We start from the raw sequence: 10,429 nt of genomic DNA on the forward strand, positions 1-10,429 counted from the left end.
TGGAAGCATCACACCTCAACTGAGCAGCCTCTTGTTTCAGTGCCATGTTGTAGAACTCATCGTATCTCAAGGGCTCGAAGAGAACAAGAGCTAGCTGAATTTCTTCTCTGAGACCACCCCTGAACTGATATATCATGCTCTTCTCATCAGGGACGTCCTGCTTGGCAAAGTGGGCAAGCTTCTAGAACAACTTGTTGTAGTCATAGACAGACAAAGAGCCTTGCTTCAGGTTGCGGAATTCCTCACGCTTGCTTTCAACCACGCTCTGAGGGATATGATGAGCCCTGAAATCTCGACGGAAATCATCCCAAGTGATAACACGTCCACCTCTGGAGTCCTTGTATTGCTGGAACCATTCTACACCTTGATCTTTGAGTTGGAAGGAAGCGAACTTCACAAAGTCCTCAGGCCTGACGTTACTGCACTCGAAATGCTTGCATAGATCCACAAGCCAATCGTCAGCATCGGTTGCCTCAACACAATTGCTGAAAGTCTTTGGCCCGTTAGCAAGGAACTGGTTGAGTGTAGCAAAGTGATTCTGATTGTTGCCTTGATTCCCTTGGTTGCCTTGATTGCGCTCTTGGAGAATTTGCATGATCAACTGTGTGTTTGCATTGGTTGCGGCCATCACAGCTTGCCATGCCTCCGGAGGAGGTGGAGGTGGTGGCGGATCAGGATTCGGAGTCGTGCGCGTTGGAGGAGCCATCCTGAAGAGGTTGCCATCCATTAGCACATTGATAGACAAATATTGAAGCTGAATCCAACGGAATGAAAATTGCAACATATAGTCTTCACATCCGAAAAAAATGAACGAATGCATTCCTCTTGAAATGGTCACATATCCATAAATTGAGAAGCCACATAGAATTAAGGTAGAGAAATAAATCAACAAGGTACGGATCAAGAACGAATAATCGGTAAGAAATCCCAATCTCAAACCAATATCCGTGGAAGAAGAACTAGAGCTACTAGAATTCCCACCTATGAAACTCCCGAACCTTTCCGGTTATGCAATCAGGTGTTGGGGATACAGGGGAAGCATAATATCTCACCCAAACTAGCAAATCCTACATCCAGCTGTATCCATCCTTCAACACATAACCAAGAAACCTTCGGAAACCATCTACCTCAACCTTCGAAAAGCATCCGTTATACAAGTTATGGCGATACTCCCGAACTCCCGCCCCAGTACTGGGTGGCGTCGAGGTTATCTCACCAACGAACTGCATAAAAGTGATTTTCGATGTCGGCGTACTAAACTCAGGTATTCCAGAATTGCAACGATAAAATTATGATGACAACACCTCAGAGCTCAACTCCCCGGGACACTTCCACTAAACCCTTGACAGGAGGCACCAAGAAAATGTTCTCATCATAAAACCATCGGAACGATTCCAAGATACCCGCGTGATCCTAAATTTTTTTAGTGAAATTAGAGAAGAGAAGAGTCAAAACTCTACGTCAGGATGCCTTACCAGAGTGATGAGGAGACTGGGAAGTAAAAAGAATTCCTAAACTCTCCGATGTATAATTCCTAATGACTCAAAACATTTTTCTAGACACAACTCAACCGCTAATAATGATCAAGCAATGGTGCTCCTAAGGTCGGGGAAGGCTCTGATTACCAACTTGTAACACCCTCGATGCGACTATATCTCCCACGTGTTGAGGCACGACTTAGAGGTATAATCGCATTGAAGGCATATGTCGCAAGTTAGGCAATCTTCACAAACATCCCAGGTAATAGATAATAAAAGGGGAGATAACATAGTTGGCTTACACTCGCCACGTCAATCAAGAACATAAATAACATTACATCAACCAAACACTCATGGCCCGACTACGGCGCCAAAATAAAAGAGAACCCAACATGCGACACGGTCCCAATCACCCCCAACTGGGCACCACTACTGATCATCGGGAAAGGAAACATAGTAACATTGAGAGTCTTCGTCGAACTCCCACTTGAGATCAAGCGCGTCTCCTGGAGCGGAATCATCAGGCCCTGCATCTGGTGTAATAGTAATCTATGAGCCACAGGGACTCAGCAATCTCGCACCCTCGCGATCAAGACTATTTAAGCTTAAATGTATGGCAAGGTAAATATGTGGAGCTGCAGCAAGCGACTAGCAAGTATGGTGGCTAAACTTATTCACAAAAGAGAGCGAGAAGAGGAGGCAAAGCGCGAGCGAGAAACTAGAGAACAACCTGCGCAAACATTACTCCAACACCGTGTCCACTTCCCGGACTCCGCCGAGAAGAGGCCATCACGGTAACACACTCAGTTGATTCATTTTAATTAAGTTAAGGTTCAAGTTATCTACAACCAGACATTAACAAATTCCCATCTGCCCATAACCGCGGGCACGGCTTTCGAAAGTTCAAATCCCTGCAGGGGGGGTCCCAACTTAGCCCATGACAACCTCTCACGGTCAACGAAGGAATAGACCTCCTCCCAAGACATTCCGATCAGACTCGGTATCTCGGTTACTCAAGACACTTCGACAGGTTAAAACAAGACCAGCAACACCGCCCGAATGTGCCGACAAATCCCGATAGGAGCTGCACATATCTCTTTCTCAGGGCACACTCGGATTGTCTTAGGTACGGGTAGGCCAGCCCAGAGTTGCCCCTGGTGGCCACCGGCAGCTGATAGGTGGACCAACACTCAGAGGAGCACTGGCCCGGGGGGGTTAAAATAATGATGACCCTTTAGTCTGCAGAACCCAAGGGAAAGAAAAGGCTAGGTGGAAAATGGTAAAACCAAGGTTGGGCATTGCTGGAAAAGCTTTAATCAAGGCGAACTATCAAGGGGTTCCCATTATAACCCAACCGCATAAGGAACGCAAAATCCGGGAACATAACACCGATATGACAGAAACTAGGGCGGCAAGAGTGGAACAAAACACTAGGCGAGAGGCCGAGCCTTCCACCCTTTACCAAGTATATAGATGCATTAAGATAACATGGCAATATAATGATATCCCAACAAGTAAATAAATGTTCCAACAAGGAACGGCCTCCAATCTTCACCTGCAACTAGCAACGCTATAAGAGGGGCTGAGCAAAGCGGTAACATAGCCAATCAATGGTTTGCTAGGACATGGTGGGTTAGAGGTTTGACATGGCAATTTGGGAGGCTTGAAAGCAAGTGGTAGGCATCGTAGCATTGGCATAGAAAAAGAGCGAGCAAGCTAGCATAGCAAAGATAGTAGTGATTTCGAGGGTATGATCATCTTGCCTGCACGGTTGTCAGAGTTGACTAGATCCTCGAAAGCAAACTCAACGGGCTCCCCATTAGCAAACTCGTCTCCCGGCTCTACCCAAAGAATACAAACAAGCAACAAGGATACAATCAACCACGTGCAACTCAAACAACATGATGCGAAGATGGTATGCTATGCGGGATGCGATGCGGGATGCATATGCAAGATATGACAGGGAATGCATGAACCTGGCCTCAACTTGGAATTCCAAGTGTGCCACTGGAAAGATTAGATGAAATCGCTTGAAAACGATATAAAGAACGCCGGAATCGGAGTTACGGTTTGGAAATGGCAAGCGATTCAAATATGGCCACGTTCTGCGATTTACAGCAAGTAACCATCTAAATGCAATGAGATGAACATGCTACAGCACCCAAACATGACAACAAAACACATGGCAGGGATGCATTCAAGATGCTTAACAAAATTCTAGCACTGAGCTACGGCCAATTCATCCATTAACAGGTTCAAACAAGCATGGCAAAAATGCACATGACAAACAGATCTCAGACTTAGTGAAATTAACACTTGTCTGGAATTTCAGATCAGGTAGCACTCTTCGGAGCAACAAAACTACATGCTATAGGACCTTAACATGGCAAAGTAAAGCATGGCATGGAGCTACTTAAAGAGCTTAACAAAAGTCCCTTAGTGACCTAGAGCCAAAAGGGATCAGAAAATACAACTGCAAGCATGTGAACATAGCAAAAACATAATCAGTTTTCATACTTAGTGAAAACTGGCACATGCTGAAATATAATTCAAGTAGGCATGTTTACGAGCTCGATGCACTCACAATGGTGCAAGTCATGACAAACTAAGCATACATCCATCAAGAATACACAAAATTCAAGCTAGAAATGGCAAGAACAAAAGCATAGCATACATGGATCAACTACAACATCATCGGCAAAATTGCAAACAAGTTGACAATCTACCCAGATTCACAAAGTAGCAAAAGTAGAGCTCGATTGACTCAAGCTAGGTTGCTCTATAATTTCAAACAAAGACATGGATGGATAGAGCACTACAAGATTAACAAAACATCCTTACTGATCATCCTCAAAAGAGGCACGGATCACTAGGAAACAACATGAACATATGGCAACATGAGATGAACAGCTCAAGGACTTAGTGGAATAAGTCCCTGAAATCAGAATTAACAAGTGCACCACTTTGCAAGCTTGTGCTAGTCACCACGCACATCACAAAAATACATGGGTTGCACCTCTGGAAAGATGACAAAACCCTTAACAAAACATATGTAGGGCATCAGGGCATATCATGCACACAATAATCATGGCAAAAATGACAAAAAGCTAAACGGAGTAGCAGATCTGACAATTATCTCAAGTTGCCTTTTTCTAACAGCATTTCGGGCATCAAGATGAACTCAAATGAAAATGATGCAATGGAATGAAATGATGTACTCTCTGAGATGAACATTTTGATATGCTATATGCATGAATTGGAGCTACGGATGCAAAGTTACGGGGCCGTGAACATGAGCACTTGAACTAAAAATATCAGGGACTTGGTAGAAAAAAATCAACCTTCGATCTAGGGTTTCCAGATCTGCACGCAATCCGAGGCGGCGGCGCGAGCACTATTCATCGGCGAGCTCGGTCGGCGGGAGAGGAAGAAGAGGCGAGGCCGGCCGAGGAGGCGGCGCGGGGCGGCGACGCTCGCCGGCGACGAGGCGGCGGGGCGCGGCGAAGGCGGCGCGGCGCGGGCGACGCCAGGAGGCGGCGAGGCGGCGGCTTCACCGGAGATGGCGGGTGGCGGCGGGGCAGCCGGCGACGGGGAAGGCGCGGGCGGGGGAGGGAGACGAGGCCCGGGCGGCGGCGGCGGATGTCCGGGCCGCGGGGGCCGGCCACGGCCGAGCGGGCCCGCGCGGGGTGCGGCGGCGATGTGGTCCGGGGGCGCCACGTGGCTGCTCCCGGTTGGCGGCGGCGGATGTCCGGCGCGGGGCGGACAATGTCCGTCGGCGGCGGGGTGGAATTTAGGGTTTCGAGGAGAGGAGATCCGCGAATTTTTGGAGGGGGGTGTTTAAATAGGCATAGGAGGAGCTAGGAGAGTCCAAATGAGGTGCGGTTTTCGGCCACGCGATCGTGATTGAACGATCTAGATGATGGAGCAGGTTTAGGTGGGTTTTGGGCCAAATTGGAGGGGTGTTGAGCTGCACACACACGAGGCCTTTTCGGTCCCTCGGTTAACCGTTGGAGTATCAAACGAAGTCCAAATGATACGAAACTTGACAGGCGGTCTACCGGTAGTAAACCAAGGCCGCTTGGCAATGTCTCGGTCCAATCCGGAAATGTTTAATCCCCACACACGAAAGAAAGGTAGAAATGACCACCGGAGGAGAACGAAGCGCCGGAATGCAAAACGGACAACGGGGAAAATGCTCGAATGCAAGAGATGAACACGTATGCAAATGCAATGCACACGATGACATGATATGAGATGCATGACAAAGACAACAACACACGGAGACAAAGACCCGAACCTGAGAAATAAATTAACTTAACACCGGAAATGGCAAGAGTTGGAGTACAAATTGGGAAAGTTACATCCGGGGTGTTACATGTACTTCGACGATGCATTCGCGCGTTGAGGCGTGGGGGCTGGAGCTGTGCTAATCTCGCCCACCCATGACATGCTCTACTACGCCGTGCAGCTCTGCTTCCAGTGTGGCGAGAAGGTCTCCAACAACACTGTGGAATATGAGGGCCTAATCGTCGGCCTCAAGGCTACGGTGGCTCGGGGGGTGCGGCACCTCACCATCAGGGGCGACTCCCAGCTCCTCATCAACTTCTCCAACAAGGCGTACAAGCCAGAGGATGAGCACATGGAGGCATACCTCGAGGAGGTACGCAAAATTGAGAAACATTTCTTGGGCTTGAAATTGCAGCACGTGCCACAAGGCACGAACAAGGAGGCGGACAACATCGCCAAGAGAGCATCCCAGCGTCAACCTCAAGAGCCTGGCATCTTTGAAGAGCGGCTCTTCAAGCCGTCGGCAGCTCCCCCCGCCGCGAGACCAGTATCGCCCCAAGAGGAGCTTCCCCCGGCACCTCCTTCGGGTGCCCCAGCCTGCGGCCCAACCTCGGGAGCCTGCCTGGTCCTCACGCTCGAGCCTCGGGAGGGGTATTGGACCGAGGAGTTTTAGGCATACCTGCTCCGGGGCACCTTGTCGAAGAAGGAGGAGGACACAGAGCGTGTGGTCCGCCAGGCCACTGCGTACTGCATCCAGGACGGCAAGCTCTACCGAAGGTGCCTGAATGATGTTTCTTTATGATGCATCTCCATGAAGCAGGGATGTGAGCTACTGGCCGACATACATGGCGGGGACTATGGGCATCACCGCTCATCGCGCACCCTCGAGGGCAAGGCGTTCCGCAGCGGGTTCTACTGGCCCACGGTGCTCAATGATGCCACCGAGCTGGTAAGATCCTATGATGCCTGCCAGTTCCATGCCAAGAAGATCCACCGGCCCACCCAGGGCCTCCAGACCATCCCACTCTCGTGGCCATTCATGGTCTGGGGGTTGGACATTTTAGGGCCATGGCGCCCGAGGGCTACCGCTACCTCTACGTCTCCATCGACAAGTTCACCACATTAGCGGAGGTGGAGGCCGTCCGCACCATCCCAGCCGGCTCGGCTGTCAAGTTCGTCAAGGGCATCATGAGCCGCTTCGGGGTTCCTAATCGCATCATCACCGACAATGGCTCTCAGTTCATGAGAAACCTTTTCAAAACATATTGTGCTAACCTTGGAACGCAGATATGCTACACTTTGGTGGCACACCCACGAAGCACCGGCTAGGCCGAGCGCGCCAACGCGGAGGTCCTAAGGGGCCTCAAGGCGAGGACCTTCAAGCAGAAGCTCGAGGCCCGTGGCAGGGGTTGGCTCGATGAGCTCCAGTCCGTGTTGTGGTCCATTCGCACCACCGCGACAAAGCCCACATGCGAGACCCTGTTCTTCCTCGTCTACGGAGCCGAGGTGGTCCTCCCTCACGAGGTCAGGCATCGCTCCGCGTGGGTCTTGGCATTCGACGAGGCACACCAGGACGCCTTGCAGGGGATGGACCTCATGCTAGGGGAGGAGCGCCACCGCCAAGCCTCACTCCATGCAGCGAGGTACCAACAGGTGCTGCGGCGGTATCACTGCTGCAGCATCCGCTCCAGGACACTCGAGGTGGGTGATCTCGTCCTGAGGCGGGTGCTCTCCAGGGAAGGGCTTCATAAGCTCTCACCCATGTGGGAGGGCCCGTTCAGGATCGCTCGTGTCTCTAGGCCTGGCGCCGCCCGCTTGGAGACGCAGGACGGGATCCCCATCCAGAACGCCTGGAACATCCAGCATCTCCGGAAGTTCTACCCATGACCAAGGTTCCGTGCCTGTGAAGATCTATGCTCATGAAACTCTCACATAATAATGAGTTGGGGCTGTACATACCCCGGAGTCTCCTGAGTGCCGCCCCTGGGCCTCACAGGGGCTCCCACCCACGTCTAGTGGAGTCCCCATGCTCCACGCTAGTGGGAAGACAAGACTAGTCTAGGTGCCTGATGCGGTTGTTCTTTTGCTTGCTTTCTCTAGTTTTGCAACTTCTTGAATGCAATTTTGAGTTTTCGCGTCTTTCATTCGCAAAGGTCGGGAAGTCTCTTTCTTTTTCTCTCCTTGCAGTGTTCACCCTTTAAATTTTGCCTTAGGGAGAGTGGCAGTTGCCCGTCGCTCTTCCTCGCACGTCCCGCGCATGGGGGCTGGGTACGGCGTGTGCGCCTGGGCTCGCTCACGAGAACACCTTGCCAAAACCTTGCTGCCCTAGCTTTTGCGCTTTAGTCCTCGCGAGACCTTCTCAAATGAGCTCACGGGCAGGTGCACCCTCTCAAGACCGTGCCTCTGGGCATCACAATGTCGCACACTAGCTGCAGTTAACCCTCGCAGGGGGGCTTGCACGAGGTATGGCACCTCGCGAGGTCTTCCAACCCTGCAGCCACATGGTGCCACTGGGGGTTCGCCCGTCCTCAAGTTTCCAAGAAGGAGGCCCTCAGGAGTCTACCGCGAGCACTGCTACCTCTTGAGCTTGCGTTGTTTTTTCCCTTGAAGAGGAAAGGGTGATGCAGCAAAGTAGCTTAAGTATTTCCCTCAGTTTTGAGAACTAAGGTATCAATCTAGTAGGAGACAATGCAACAAGCCACCAAATACCTGCACAAACAAACACCAACTTGCAACCAACGCGAAAAAGGGGTTGTCAATCCCTTCACAGTTATTCACAAAGTGAGATCTGATAGAGATTGATAAATGGTAAAGTAATATTTTTGGTTTATGGAACGAAAAGTAAAAGATTGCAAAATAAAGTAAATAGGAAACTAGAATTGTAGATCGGAAACTTATATGATGGAAAATAGACCCGGGGGCCATAAGTTTCACTAGAGGCTTCTGGAGAGATAGAAAATATTATGATGGGTGAACAAATTACTATCGAGGAATTGATAGAAAAGCGGAAAGTTATGATGATATCTAAGGCAATGATCATGAATATAGGCATCACGCCCGTGTCAAGTAGACCGAAACGATTCTGCATCTACTACTATTACTCCACACATCGACCAACTCCTGCCCACATCTAGAGTATTAAGTTCATAAGAACAAAGTAACGCATTAAGTAAGATGACATGATGTGGCAGAATTAACTCAAGCAATATGATGAAAACCCCATCTTGTTATCCTCGATGGCAACAATACAATACGTGTCGGTTCCCCTTCTGTCACTAGTATCGAGCACCACAAGATTGAACCCAAAGCTAAGCACTTCTCCCATTGCAAGAAAAACCAATCTAGTTGGCCAAACCAAATTGATTGTTCGAAGGCCCTTAAAAAGGTATCAAATCATGCATAAAAAATTAGAGGAGATTCAAATAATATTCATAGATAAGCTGATCATAAATCCACAATTCGTCGGATCTCGGCAAGCACACCGCAAAAGAGTATTACATCGAATAGATCTCCAAGAACATTGATGAGAACATGTTAGTGAGAATTAAAGAGAGAGAAGAAGTCATCTAGCTACTAGCTATGGACCCGTAGGTCTGTGGTAAACTACTCACGCTTCATCAAAGAGGCAATGGTGTTGATGTAGAAGCCCTCCATGATCGAATCCCCCTCTGACAGGATGCCGGAAAAGGCCCCAAGATGGGATCTCACGGGTACAGAAGGTTGCAGTGGTGGAAAAGTGGTTTCGTGGCTCCCCTGGAAGTTTTTGGGGTATAGGAGTATATATATGAGGAAGATCTAGGTGAGGAGGCCACTGAGGGGCGCACAAGGTTGGGGGGCGTGCCCTCCACCCTTGTGGCCGCCTCATGGCTCTTCTGACTTGCACTCAAAGTCTCCTAGGTGTCTTCTGGTCCAAGAAAAATCATCGCGAAAGTTTTATTCCGTTTGGACTCCGTTTGGTATTCCTTTTCTGCGAAACTCTAAAACAAGGAAAAAAACAGGAAACTGACACTGGGCTCTAGGTTAATAGGTTAGTCCCAAAAATCATATAAAATAGCATATTAAGGCATATAAAACATCCAAAATAGATAATATAATAGCATAAAAAATTATAGATACACTGGAGACGTATCAAGCATCCCCAAGCTTAATTCCTGCTCGTCCTCGAGTAGGTAAATGATAAAAACAAAATTTTTGATGTGGAATGGTACCTAACATATTTATCCATGTAATTCTCTTTATTGTAGCATGAATGTTCAGATCCGTAAGATTCAGAACAAAGGTTTAATACCGACATAAAAACAATAATACTTCAAGCATACTAACAAAATAATTATGTCTTCTCAAAATAACATGGCCAAAGAAAGCTTATCCCTACAAAATCATATAGTCTGGCTATGCTCCATCTTCATCACACAAAATATTCAAATCATGCACAACCCCGATGACAAGCCAAGCAATTGTCTCATACTTTTGATGTTTTCAAACCTTTTCAACTTTCACGCAATACATGAGCGTGTGCCATGGACATAGCACTATAGGTGGAATAGACGGTGCTTGTGGAGAAGACAAAAAAGAAGGAGATAGTCTCACATAAACTAGGCGTATCAACGGGCTATGGAGATGCCCATCAATAGATATCAATGTGAGTGAGTAGGGATTGCCAT

This window comes from Triticum urartu, chromosome 2A, assembly GCF_056163025.1.
Source record: "Triticum urartu cultivar PI428250 chromosome 2A, HENAU_Tu73, whole genome shotgun sequence".
NCBI lineage: Eukaryota > Viridiplantae > Streptophyta > Magnoliopsida > Poales > Poaceae > Triticum > Triticum urartu.